At 40.2% G+C, this 12,898-nt stretch overlaps 1 long non-coding RNA gene across 1 annotated transcript; it reads left to right on the top strand.

Annotated features, from left to right (window-relative positions):
* Nucleotides 1-933: 933 nt before the first annotated feature.
* Nucleotides 934-12,063, top strand: LOC114281567 (uncharacterized). The gene is made up of 4 exons (XR_014365575.1): nucleotides 934-1,080; nucleotides 1,405-1,490; nucleotides 1,657-1,802; nucleotides 11,755-12,063. It is a non-coding gene; the product is annotated as an uncharacterized LOC114281567 (long non-coding RNA).
* The last annotated feature ends 835 nt before the right edge of the window (nucleotides 12,064-12,898 follow it).

The following is a 12,898-nucleotide window of genomic DNA, read 5'->3' as shown; positions in this document are numbered from 1 at the left end:
TATGTCTCTTCACCCCCTCTATATTTTGTGTGTCTTCATGCATACACCATGTTCGGTAAAATGGCTCAATTAAAATAGTTTATATAATTCTAAACTTATGAACACCATGCTAGCTGCTTATATTAAAATAGTTATATAGTTTATTAAAATTGTTTTAGAAAATTTACAAACCAAACAATTTTTTTAGAATTTTTTTCCCAAAATTACTCTACAAATCCAAACCAAACATACCCATAATCTTATAAAAATCCATCGAAACATCTTTTTTTTTTTCTTTTTTGGCTTTTTTCGTTTTATGTGTCTCTTTGTATGCATTCACTATGTTCTGTAAAATGCCTCACATAGGTCTCTGAAATATTTTTCTAAAATGGGTCTCCAAAATGCCTCAAAATTTTTATTTGGGTTCACTATGTGATTTTTTGTTTTCGTCAGGTTGTATGAATCGCAAATAGCCATGAATCGTAGGTGAATCGGTGAACCAAATCGGTAAATCGTGAAGTGAATCAATTCGATTCGCTAAAATCGATGTTTGAATTTACTTTTTAGTTTTTTGTTGTTGGAAAAGGGTTCACACAACCCTTTTAAGGTCTTTAAGATTACTATATGCCATCTTTTGACTTTCTCCCCCCCCCCCTCTCTTTTGTTAGTTTTTCATATCTCTTTATCGCCTTAACATTATATCCATAAGTCAGTGGAGCTTTGTTAGTTTTATTTATAGATTTATTTATTTTTGTTGTTGTTGTTGTTGATGAAATATATATAAAATTAAGATGAATCTTCCTTTCGAATTCTGCAAACCCTTCAGCTCCTTCATCTGTGTTGGGCACACCCACCTTTTATTGTTGTAGTTTTCTGTCTTTTTTTTTATTTTTTATTTTTTGTATTTTATTAGGGAATTAGTTTTAGTATGAAAGATCTTTTCTCCTAACATCAATGCACAATTTTTTAGTTGAGTTGGAGTGTTGTAGAGAAATTATCAATTCATGTAAGGATGATGTTTTTATTCTTAATGCTTTGTACATGTGACGGAGGCATCAGAATCTGGTGAGGAGAATAGTTCTAAAGGCTCCATCAATAGAGGTAATCAAGATTCCATCCCTTTTTTTGCTTCTATTTTTTATTTTTTGTACATTCATGATGTTGTAAGTTAATGATTTAATCTTTTACTCGATTTCCATAGTTCAAAGACCAACTTCCTCATGTCACTTGGAATAAATTACAACCTATTTCCAGTTATTTTAATTAAATTTATTGTTATTCATTTCATTCTAAAGATTTCAGTATGGTTTGCAATAATTGAAGTTCAAAATAATTAGTTTTACCACTATATAATTTCTGCTACTACAATGTTCACCAAATGCTTGATAAATTGTTTCTCTATTTGATGTGTTTATTAATTCACAGGGAATGGAAGGTGAGGGAGAGATTAATCGAATGATCAAACTTTTGGTTGAGGAAAAAGTTCCCATTTGCTAAACTTTTGAACTGGGGTAAGGAAAAAGTTTTCCTTTGCTTGACTAGGTTGAGTTTATGAATTTATCTATTTTTTGGATAATGTTCTCTTTGCTAATTATTTTTATTATTATTTATTATTTTTGGGAAACACCAAAAAAATTAGCAGTTTTTTTATTTTTTGTTTGCACTTCTTCTAAATAGGTTGAATGCTCTCAATTGGATCTCAGTTGTGAGTTTATGAAATCTTTCTTTTGAGATTGTGGTTTGAAGATTTTTGAAATGATGCTCCTTGCATTGCGGTGCCAAAGATATCCATGAAGGTTATCAAAGAAAGAGCATTTTTCTTGGTCAATAAATCTATAGCGACCCCGGTCTTTTCTCTTTAGATTATTGTATCCGGACTTAGGTTCCGTGGATCCTGTCATTACTTATTGGTTGTTGTTGTCCTTTAATCTCTTAGTATTTGAATTATAGGTTGTGTTGGACGGGTCTGTTACAGGTTGGTTGATAGTGATGCCAATAGGTGATGCCCAGATTTTGGCCTTCACGCTCGAGCGGAGGTTTTAACGCTCGAGCGGGCCCTTCGTTGTTGCTTCTCCGCTCGAGCGGGAGTTTTGACGCTCGAGCGGGATTTTCCATCTCCCAGTATTTTGCTCTGCAGTTCTTCCGCTCGAGCGGTAGTTTTTACGCTCGAGCGTGATCCCTTGTTTTTGTTCCTCCGCTCGAGCGGGGAGTTTGACGCTCGAGCGGGCGTAGCGCCTGCAAAACTTCTGAAAGGGTGCAATCGACGCTCGAGCGGCTTTCTTCACGCTCGAGCATGATTCTGTGTCTTACGCTCGAGCGGGGCTTTTTACGCTCGAGCGTAGAGTCGACTACATCAGTCCGTGATTTCACTTTTCTGATCACTTTTTGACCTACCTTTTCATCTCTTAACTTTTAAAAACCGCCCCTTGAGAGTCTCTCTCTCTACTCTTACCTTCTCTCCTAGATTTGATCTATTTCCGGTGGTCTTCTACCCTAATTCCTTTGGAAGAAAGGTAGAGCTTCACGAGATCTTTCTTTTAATCTGAAAAAGAGAGGATTTGGAGCACTTTGGATTTTGGATCATCATCTCCATCTTCTCTATTTTAGTTGTGATCTTCAAGGTAGGGATTTCCTACTCTATTCTATAAGCTTTGTTCTAAGTTTGGTATTTTGATAGGTTGGGGACACTTTGATAATTTTGGGAACAAAACCTAGTTAAATTGCTAAATTGATTGGAGTAATTAATTTAAGGAAAATTGGGGAATTTGGTTAAACCCATGAAATTGGGGAATTTATTGATTAAATGGTGTAGTTGGATGATTTAAATCACTCACCTATTAAATTGTTGATATATTTATTTCCAGTCTAGAAATAACTGTTTTGGGCTATCGGTGGAGGATAGTCATGATTGTTGTAGACATTGCATGTGGATTAGGAATAACTGAAACTAATCACATTGGTTAAGTCATTAATTTTGACTATTGCATTAATATAGAAAATACGTGTATTGATTGAGCATTGCATTTGCATACATTGTTTTGTGTGTGGGAGGAGATAGGGGATGTACTCCACGGTTTAGGGGAAGATAGGGGATGGACCTCTAAACCGGATTTTTGTTTGGGAGGAGATAGGGGATGGACTCCATTAGCACCAATTTTATGTGTGCTTATTATATTGAAGTGTTTCTACATGATTATTGATACAGCACTAAAATGTGTATCAAATGGGAAGTATGAAGTGTTTTGATATGAGCATGAGTCTCATTTGTTTTGTTGATATTGGAAGTAATGTGATTATGTTATATAATTCATTGTTGTAAGTTTGGCCAGGTTCTGAGCCATGTTGATAATAATGGAAAGTGAAATGTGTCTTAGACATTAGTGTTACGAGACTGTTTAATAATAAAATTGATTATCTTGATTAACCATCTATTGAATGCTATAGCTTTATTCAATGCTTATATTTGGTTTAGTATTTTTCTACTGGGCTGTGGCTCACCCTTCATGGGAACATCATTTTCAGGTTCAGGTGATAAGCTTCCTCCACGGACTTAGCCTGGAAAGGTTTGATGTTTGGGATGTCGAAGACTTGTCTTTAGTTATATGTTTTATTTTGTTATTTTTGGGATTTCATGTAAACATTCAAGCCTAGGGCTTAACTTGTAGATGAGTTAGTACTCATCCTTTTTGTGTCCAAGTGTTAGCTTGGAAAGATGTAAGCCCTTAGGGCATTTATTTTGATGTTGCAGGATGTTACAAGTAAAGTCTGTCAATAAGAATACTCTGATGACTAACTCAAATGATTCATTTTCTTTTATAAATGCATGTTAATGTTATGGTTATTATGGGTTTATTTTGAGGGCGTTACAACTTGGTATCAGAGCGTACCGGGTTTGAATACTTTGGGTACGTGGGAAGTGATTAGTATCATGATGGGTTCGTCTCGTTTGATAGAGACTTAGTGTAACGTTATATGCTTATATGATAACATGTTTATGTGATTATGTGGGTATGGAATGTAGTTTCTAGGATGTTGATTGGACCCTTGAGTTCTAGTAGTCTTGTTGGAAAGGCACTTGATCACTGCTGCTTCCAACCGGAACTATAGTAACGCATTGGGACTATCATTATCCGGGAATGAAATTCGTAGGTGCTTATGTGATTATGTGCTTACGTGGAATGAATTATTGTTGTCCATTGTATTAGGACGCGAGTGTTTAGCTTTGGCACATTTATTAATGTGCTAATGTCTTTGTTTCCTTTATTAGGATGTCAGGACGAGGACGAGGACGCGGTAGGCGTGGTAGGCCGGGTAGGCAGGAGGTGCCAGTGCCTGAGGAGATTCCGATAGTTCAGGAGGGAATTGGCCAGGCCAATGTGGCCGAGCCAGTAGGCCAGCAGGCTTTGGGCGCTTTAGCTCGAGAGATAGCGGGGGCATTCAGGGAGTCAGTAGGCATTCTCAGAGCTGAGAATCAAGCTCAGGCTGGTATTGTGGATGCAGGACCTTCCTTTCTGAAGAGGGAGTTCTTCCGGTCCAATCCGGATGAATTTGTGGGTGATCCTAAAGAGCCACTTAAGGCAGATGAATGGCTCGAACAGACAACGAAGACGTTTGAGATGCTTGGCATCGAAAACGAGGGGTTGAAAGTGACCTTGGCATCTTTCCAGTTGAAGGGGGATGCGGGTCAGTGGTGGAAGTTCACTAAGGGGCGTATAGGAGGTACATGGGAGGCTTTTGTGAATGCTTTCCAGGAGAAGTTCTTATCTCCAGCAGTTAGGGAGAAGCTGAGAGACCAGTTCTGCCAGCTTAAGCAGTCGAGTTCTTCAGTGGCCGAGTTTGAGGCTGCATTTACTAGTTTATCCAGGTTTGCACCTGAATTGGTGGCGTCTGAGGAACGCCGTTGTATTGAGTTTGAGAGGAAGTTGAGGCGTGGCCTCAAGCTGAGAGTTGGGGGAACTATGATTCGGGATTATGGGCGTATGGTTGATGCTGCAGCCCATATGGAGATCATGATGCAAGAGGAGGAGGAAGGGCAGAAGGGCTCCAAGAGGAGTCAGGATAGTCAGAGTGATGGTAGGAGACAGAAGGGTTTTAATCCCCAGCAGTCTCATGGTAGCTTTTCGAGATCGACTTTTCCTGTACCGAGTGCTAGTTCGGGGAAAGGCAGTCAGGGAGACATTACCTGTTTCAAGTGTGGCCAGTTGGGCCACAAGTCTCCAGTTTGTCCTCAGAGGGGAGGAGTTCAGAGAGCAGCATCTTCTTCGGCTCGATCTCAGAGCCAGAGTCAGGGTAGAGGTCAGCCACTCTCGTGTTATCAGTGTGGTCAGCCAGGGCATATGAAGAGGTATTGCCCCCAGTTGGGTGGCACACCTGGTGCATCTGGTTTGAGGCAGATTCAGGGTCAACAGCCAGCTCAGTCGGGTCAGGCCTCGAGGGCTAATCAGGGGGCTACATCGTCTCAGTCGGTGCAGCAATCTTATGCTCCTAGGGGTGAGCAGGTTGATCAGAGGTCATCTGGGCGCGTGTATGCTGTTACCGCGCAGGATCTTGTACCGGCTCCATCCGTTGTGAGAGGTACTTTCTTGTTTTGCAACTCGGTTGCTAATGTTTTGATTGATACGGGTGCATCTCATTCCTTTGTGTCTGCTGCATTTGCATCTGTTTTGGAGTTGGAGTTAGCACAGTTGGCATCTCCTATTTGTGTAGTGTCGCCTCTTGGGGGTGAATTGATTTTGAAACACGGTGTTAGGGGTTGTGATATAGAGGTTAATTACCATAGAATTCCATTTTCTTTTGTAGTTATGCCTATGAGAGGTTTTGATGTTATTTTGGGTATGGATTGGTTATCGTCATACCGGGCAGTTATTGATTGCTACCGCCAGAGGGTCACTTGTTGTACCGTGAGCGGAGAGTATTTTCATTTTCTGGGGGACCGGGTTGGTGATGTGTTGCCACCGGGGTATGTTCGACGAGGAAGGAGTGAGCTTAGTGGGCTACTTGCTAACCTTTTGATTAGTGAGGATGATGAGACCCAGGTTGTGTTGCCAAGGGTGGTTTGTGAGTACTCGGATGTCTTTCCCGAGGATCTTGTTGGTTTGCCACCGCATCGAGAGATTGAATTCTCTATTGACCTAATGCCCGGCACGGCGCCGATTTCTATGTCACCTTATCGTTTTGCCCCAGCCGAGTTAGTTGAGTTGAAGATCCAACTCCAGGAGTTACTAGACAAGGGTTTTATACGCCCTAGTGTTTCGCCGTGGGGAGCACCGGCCCTCTTTGTTAAAAAGAAAGGTGGTGCTTTGAGACTTTGCATAGATTATCGGAAATTGAATCGGGCTACGGTTAAGAATAAGTACCCTATGCCTCGTATCGATGACCTGTTTGACCAGTTGAAGGGTTCCCGTTGTTTCTCGAAGATAGACTTGAGATCGGGTTACCACCAGTTGAGGGTCAGGGAAGAGGATATTCCGAAGACGGCATTCCGTACGCGGTATGGCCATTATGAGTTTTTGGTAATGCCATTCGGGCTCACCAATGCACCGGCAGTCTTTATGGACTTGATGAACCGGATCTTCCGGGAATTCTTGGATCAGTTTGTAGTCGTTTTTGTGGACGACATCCTTATCTATTCGCCTTCTGAGGAGGAGCACGAGGCACACTTGAGGGTGGTGCTTGAGTTACTTAGAGCCCATAGGCTGTATGCCAAGTTTGGGAAGTGTGAGTTCTGGCTGAGAGAAGTCAAATTCTTAGGCCATGTGGTATCCGGTGAAGGAGTGTCTGTTGATACATCCAAGGTAGAGGCAGTGCAAGATTGGGCACAGCCTAAGAGTGTGTTTGAGATCCGCAGTTTCCTGGGGTTAGCTGGGTATTACCGTCGGTTTGTGAAAGACTTCTCCAGGTTAGCATCACCGTTGACTAGACTGACTCGGAAGGGAGTTAAATTTGTATGGAGTGAGACTTGTGAAAAGTCGTTTCAGGAGTTGAAAGTTAGACTGACTACCGCTCCAGTATTGATTATTCCAGAGAGAGGGTTGGGTTATGCAGTCTATTGTGACGCCTCACGAGAGGGTCTGGGTTGTGTATTAATGCAAGAAGGGAAAGTAGTTGCCTATGGTTCACGTCAGTTGAAAATTCACGAGCAGAATTACCCTACGCATGATCTAGAGTTAGCAGCTGTGATATTTGCCTTGAAGGTTTGGAGGCATTATCTTTATGGTGAGAGATTTGAGGTATTCTCGGATCATAAAAGTCTGAAATATTTGTTTACACAGAAAGACTTGAACTTGAGGCAGAGGAGGTGGATGGAGTTCATAGAGGATTATGACTTTGAATTGCATTATCATCCGGGAAAGGCCAATGTGGTGGCCGACGCCCTTAGCAGGAAACCTGTTGGTGACATAGCTAGTATAGCCATCCGAGAGTGGGACATGTTAGGTGCACTTGGAGAGTTTGATTTGCTTCTGGGCGAATCCGTTGAGGCTGCGGCCTTGTTTTCTGTTGTTGCGCAACCTACACTTGTGACTCGAGTGTTAGAGGCTCAGAGGGGCGACCCTGAGGTAGAATCCCTCCGTGAGAAGATTTCTGGTGGGAAGGTTGAGAAAGGTTTGACGGTGTATCCCGACCTGAGTGTGAGATACCGAGACCGTCTATTTGTGCCGGAGTCTCATCGAGAGGAGGTACTCCGAGAGTTTCATCATTCACGCCTTGCGGTGCATCCGGGAGGTACTAAGATGTATCGGGATTTGGGTCGCCAGTTTTGGTGGCGGGGTATGAAGAGAGATGTGGCAGCTTTCGTATCTAAGTGCCTTACTTGTCAGCAGGTGAAGGCCGAACATCAGAGGCCAGCGGGTTTGTTGCAACCCTTGCCTATTGCCGAGTGGAAGTGGGAACATGTCACTATGGACTTCGTTGTGGGTCTTCCGAGGACTCAACGGGGTAGTGATGCTATTTGGGTAGTTGTGGACCGGTTGACTAAGTCGGCGCATTTTATTCCTATGCGTGTTAAAGATTCAGTTGATCATCTGGCCGATTTATATATTCGGGACATAGTGAGGTTACACGGGGTTCCAGTGACGATCATTTCAGATAGAGATCCTCGTTTTACTGCCAGGTTGTGGCAGAGCTTGCAGAGTGCCTTAGGCACTAAGTTGACCTTTAGCACAGCTTATCATCCTCAGACTGACGGGCAGTCCGAGCGTACTATTCAGATCCTTGAGGATATGCTTCGGGGTTGTGTTCTTGACTTTGGTGGGTCGTGGGAGAGGCACTTGCCTTTGGTGGAGTTTGCCTACAACAACAGCTTCCAGTCTAGTATCGGTATGGCACCGTTTGAGGCCTTATACGGCCGACCGTGTAGGTCTCCTGTTTGTTGGGCCGAGGTGGGTGATGCACCTCTGTTGGGTCCGGAATTAGTGAGGGAAACGACGGAGAAGGTTGAGCTTATCCGTAAGAGGCTTGTTACAGCCCAGAGTCGTCAGAAATCTTACGCCGACCGTAGGAGAAGACTTTTGGTGTTTGAGGTGAGTGATCACGTCTTTGTGAAGATATCACCAAGACGGGGATTGATGAGGTTTGGGAAGAGCGGGAAGTTGTCCCCTCGATTCATTGGTCCTTTTGAGATCCTTGAGAGGATTGGTGAGACTGCTTATCGTTTAGCTATGCCGCCGCAGTTATCCGGAGTACATGACGTGTTTCATGTGAGTATGCTTCGGAAGTATGAGCCGGATCCATCACATGTATTGGATTGGACCGATTTAGTAGTTGATGAGGATGTCTCGTATGAAGAGAGACCGGTTAGGGTCTTGGATAAGCGGGATCAAGTCTTGCGAGGCAAGACCATTCCTTTGGTGAAAGTTTTGTGGAAACATCACGGGGTGGAGGAAGCCACATGGGAACGTGAGTTGGAAGTCCGCGAGAAATATCCGGACATGTTTAATGATTTGTAATCTTGTAGTTAGATTTTGTAATATTGTCAAACCTTAAAGCTTTTTATATTTGTCTTAAGCTGTAAAACATTTAGAATGTTTTGGTTAATGGAAATATTTTGAAACTTACCTCGAAATGGAAGTTTAATGGAACATTGTATATATTGAATATATTGAAAATTGTTGAAATTGAAAGAAAATTGCATAGTGTAAATGCAGGTTGAAATATATGTTTGTTTTGCATATTGTGGCATGCCTCTTAGTTGAGAGATGGAATGGCTGGTGTTGGGTCAAGTTGTTTATTATTGAGTTAACATATTGTTGGAATTTGAGAAAACTTGTTTTTTTTTTAAAACCTTGTGCTTAATTTCGGGGACGAAATTCTTTTAAGGGGGGGAGGTTATAGCGACCCCGGTCTTTTCTCTTTAGATTATTGTATCCGGACTTAGGTTCCGTGGATCCTGTCATTACTTATTGGTTGTTGTTGTCCTTTAATCTCTTAGTATTTGAATTATAGGTTGTGTTGGACGGGTCTGTTACAGGTTGGTTGATAGTGATGCCAATAGGTGATGCCCAGATTTTGGCCTTCACGCTCGAGCGGAGGTTTTAACGCTCGAGCGGGCCCTTCGTTGTTGCTTCTCCGCTCGAGCGGGAGTTTTGACGCTCGAGCGGGATTTTCCATCTTCCAGTATTTTGCTCTGCAGTTCTTCCGCTCGAGCGGTAGTTTTTACGCTCGAGCGTGATCCCTTGTTTTTGTTCCTCCGCTCGAGCGGGGAGTTTGACGCTCGAGCGGGCGTAGCGCCTGCAAAACTTCTGAAAGGGTGCAATCGACGCTCGAGCGGCTTTCTTCACGCTCGAGCATGATTCTGTGTCTTACGCTCGAGCGGGGCTTTTTACGCTCGAGCGTAGAGTCGACTACATCAGTCCGTGATTTCACTTTTCTGATCACTTTTTGACCTACCTTTTCATCTCTTAACTTTTAAAAACCGCCCCTTGAGAGTCTCTCTCTCTACTCTTACCTTCTCTCCTAGATTTGATCTATTTCCGGTGGTCTTCTACCCTAATTCCTTTGGAAGAAAGGTAGAGCTTCACGAGATCTTTCTTTTAATCTGAAAAAGAGAGGATTTGGAGCACTTTGGATTTTGGATCATCATCTCCATCTTCTCTATTTTAGTTGTGATCTTCAAGGTAGGGATTTCCTACTCTATTCTATAAGCTTTGTTCTAAGTTTGGTATTTTGATAGGTTGGGGACACTTTGATAATTTTGGGAACAAAACCTAGTTAAATTGCTAAATTGATTGGAGTAATTAATTTAAGGAAAATTGGGGAATTTGGTTAAACCCATGAAATTGGGGAATTTATTGATTAAATGGTGTAGTTGGATGATTTAAATCACTCACCTATTAAATTGTTGATATATTTATTTCCAGTCTAGAAATAACTGTTTTGGGCTATCGGTGGAGGATAGTCATGATTGTTGTAGACATTGCATGTGGATTAGGAATAACTGAAACTAATCACATTGGTTAAGTCATTAATTTTGACTATTGCATTAATATAGAAAATACGTGTATTGATTGAGCATTGCATTTGCATACATTGTTTTGTGTGTGGGAGGAGATAGGGGATGTACTCCACGGTTTAGGGGAAGATAGGGGATGGACCTCTAAACCGGATTTTTGTTTGGGAGGAGATAGGGGATGGACTCCATTAGCACCAATTTTATGTGTGCTTATTATATTGAAGTGTTTCTACATGATTATTGATACAGCACTAAAATGTGTATCAAATGGGAAGTATGAAGTGTTTTGATATGAGCATGAGTCTCATTTGTTTTGTTGATATTGGAAGTAATGTGATTATGTTATATAATTCATTGTTGTAAGTTTGGCCAGGTTCTGAGCCATGTTGATAATAATGGAAAGTGAAATGTGTCTTAGACATTAGTGTTACGAGACTGTTTAATAATAAAATTGATTATCTTGATTAACCATCTATTGAATGCTATAGCTTTATTCAATGCTTATATTTGGTTTAGTATTTTTCTACTGGGCTGTGGCTCACCCTTCATGGGAACATCATTTTCAGGTTCAGGTGATAAGCTTCCTCCACGGACTTAGCCTGGAAAGATTTGATGTTTGGGATGTCGAAGACTTGTCTTTAGTTATATGTTTTATTTTGTTATTTTTGGGATTTCATGTAAACATTCAAGCTTAGGGCTTAACTTGTAGATGAGTTAGTACTCATCCTTTTTGTGTCCAAGTGTTAGCTTGGAAAGATGTAAGCCCTTAGGGCATTTATTTTGATGTTGCAGGATGTTACAAGTAAAGTCTGTCAATAAGAATACTCTGATGACTAACTCAAATGATTCATTTTCTTTTATAAATGCATGTTAATGTTATGGTTATTATGGGTTTATTTTGAGGGCGTTACAAAATCTCTCTTTTTCCCTCTATATGGATGTGTCTCTGAAACATTTTTTTTTTTATATATAGTAGTTTCTCATGTGAACCCCACGTGTTTGGATGCATAAAATATTTGCTATATAGATTAAAAAATAGAGAGGGTGTATGGGTGTGGGATGAGGGAGAGCAGAGATAGAGGGAGGCAAAAAGTGCAGATAAATGAATAAAATGGTGTGAGGCAAATTGCATCTTGAAAAGTTATCTACCTATGTGCTGAATTGCTGATCAAAAAAAAAAAAAAAAAAAAAAAAAACCTATGTGCTGAATTCCATGTCTCAAAAAGATTGACATTCTCAATTTTAGAAATTAAATATATTTGCTGAATCATTAGTGCTTGATGATTTTTGCTTTTGCAACTATTAAAGATAATGCTTGATGTTTTCAGATTGGTGTAATCCATAGACATATATGCTTGATTGGAGGGTTAGCTGATTGCCCAAAGAGGTGGTTTTGTTGATTAAGGTTTAGTTTCTTCTTTTTTTTTTTTTTGGTTTTTACTTTCTATTTTTCTCTTCCTTAGTAATTAGCAAGAGAGAAGTGTAATATGAAGAGTCTGAGACTTAAGCTTAGTAAAGTGAAATGAGTGTTGTAACTAACTAATACTATTGAGACTTGAGTGTAATATGTTCATGAGTTTGCTAATCATACATTTTATTTAACTAATTGATACATTTTTCTTGCTACATTTTGGGCTTTGATACACTTTAATTTTGTAGAATGGGAGTGAGTAGCAATGCATGATTTTCCTTTCCATGCCTTTTCTTTTTAAACATTACCTATCAATAGTTGACATGAGAGATAGTTTGTTAATATTGCAATCACTGAAATTATATTCTTTTTAAATTTTAGCCGAAGTTCAAATGAGACCAACTCTCCTCAATTAGAACAAGAAAGATTGATAGCTTGGGTAAGTATAACAATGATGGTATAAGAAATGAACAAATTTTCTCTGAAACTATTTTGTGAATAAATTTTTCACGTACTACATAAAAGATTGGACAGAAGAAGATTAATCCAACATTATTTTCACCGTGCCTTTAGGCACGGGCATACACTAGTATATATATATACTAGCATAATATCCGTGTTATATACGAAATTTTATAAAATAAAAGGCTAAAATAAAAATAAAAAAAAATAAATTAGGATATTAGAGTATCTTTGCTCAAACCTTCAAAATTTGATATGTCAAATTTTTTAAAGGCTTAAGTGACAAATTGGCATATATCATTTTGAGATGGAAGTTCTCCACCAGATATGTCATCTACTATTCTACTATTCTTAAAATTTTAATTCTTTCAATTGAAAAAAAAAAAAAAAGGAGAAGGAAAAAAAAAGGAGGAGAAAAAAGGAGCATGAAGTGATTTTCATATCAAAATTGATATGAAGGATGATACCAAAAGCCATGTCAGCTTTCGACACACGGGGTGAAGCTTATTTGGTTTGCCAAAATAGAGCTTTTGGACTGCTACATTAGATTTGGCATATCGGGTGGAAGTGCTCTAAGTTTTTTACTTTAATTAGTTCAT

The sequence above is a fragment of the Camellia sinensis genome, chromosome 4, assembly GCF_055761805.1.
Source record: "Camellia sinensis isolate YWXY chromosome 4, ASM5576180v1, whole genome shotgun sequence".
Taxonomy (NCBI): domain Eukaryota; kingdom Viridiplantae; phylum Streptophyta; class Magnoliopsida; order Ericales; family Theaceae; genus Camellia; species Camellia sinensis.
Note: the sequence above shows the minus strand (reverse complement) of the source record. Positions and strands in the feature narration are given on the sequence as shown.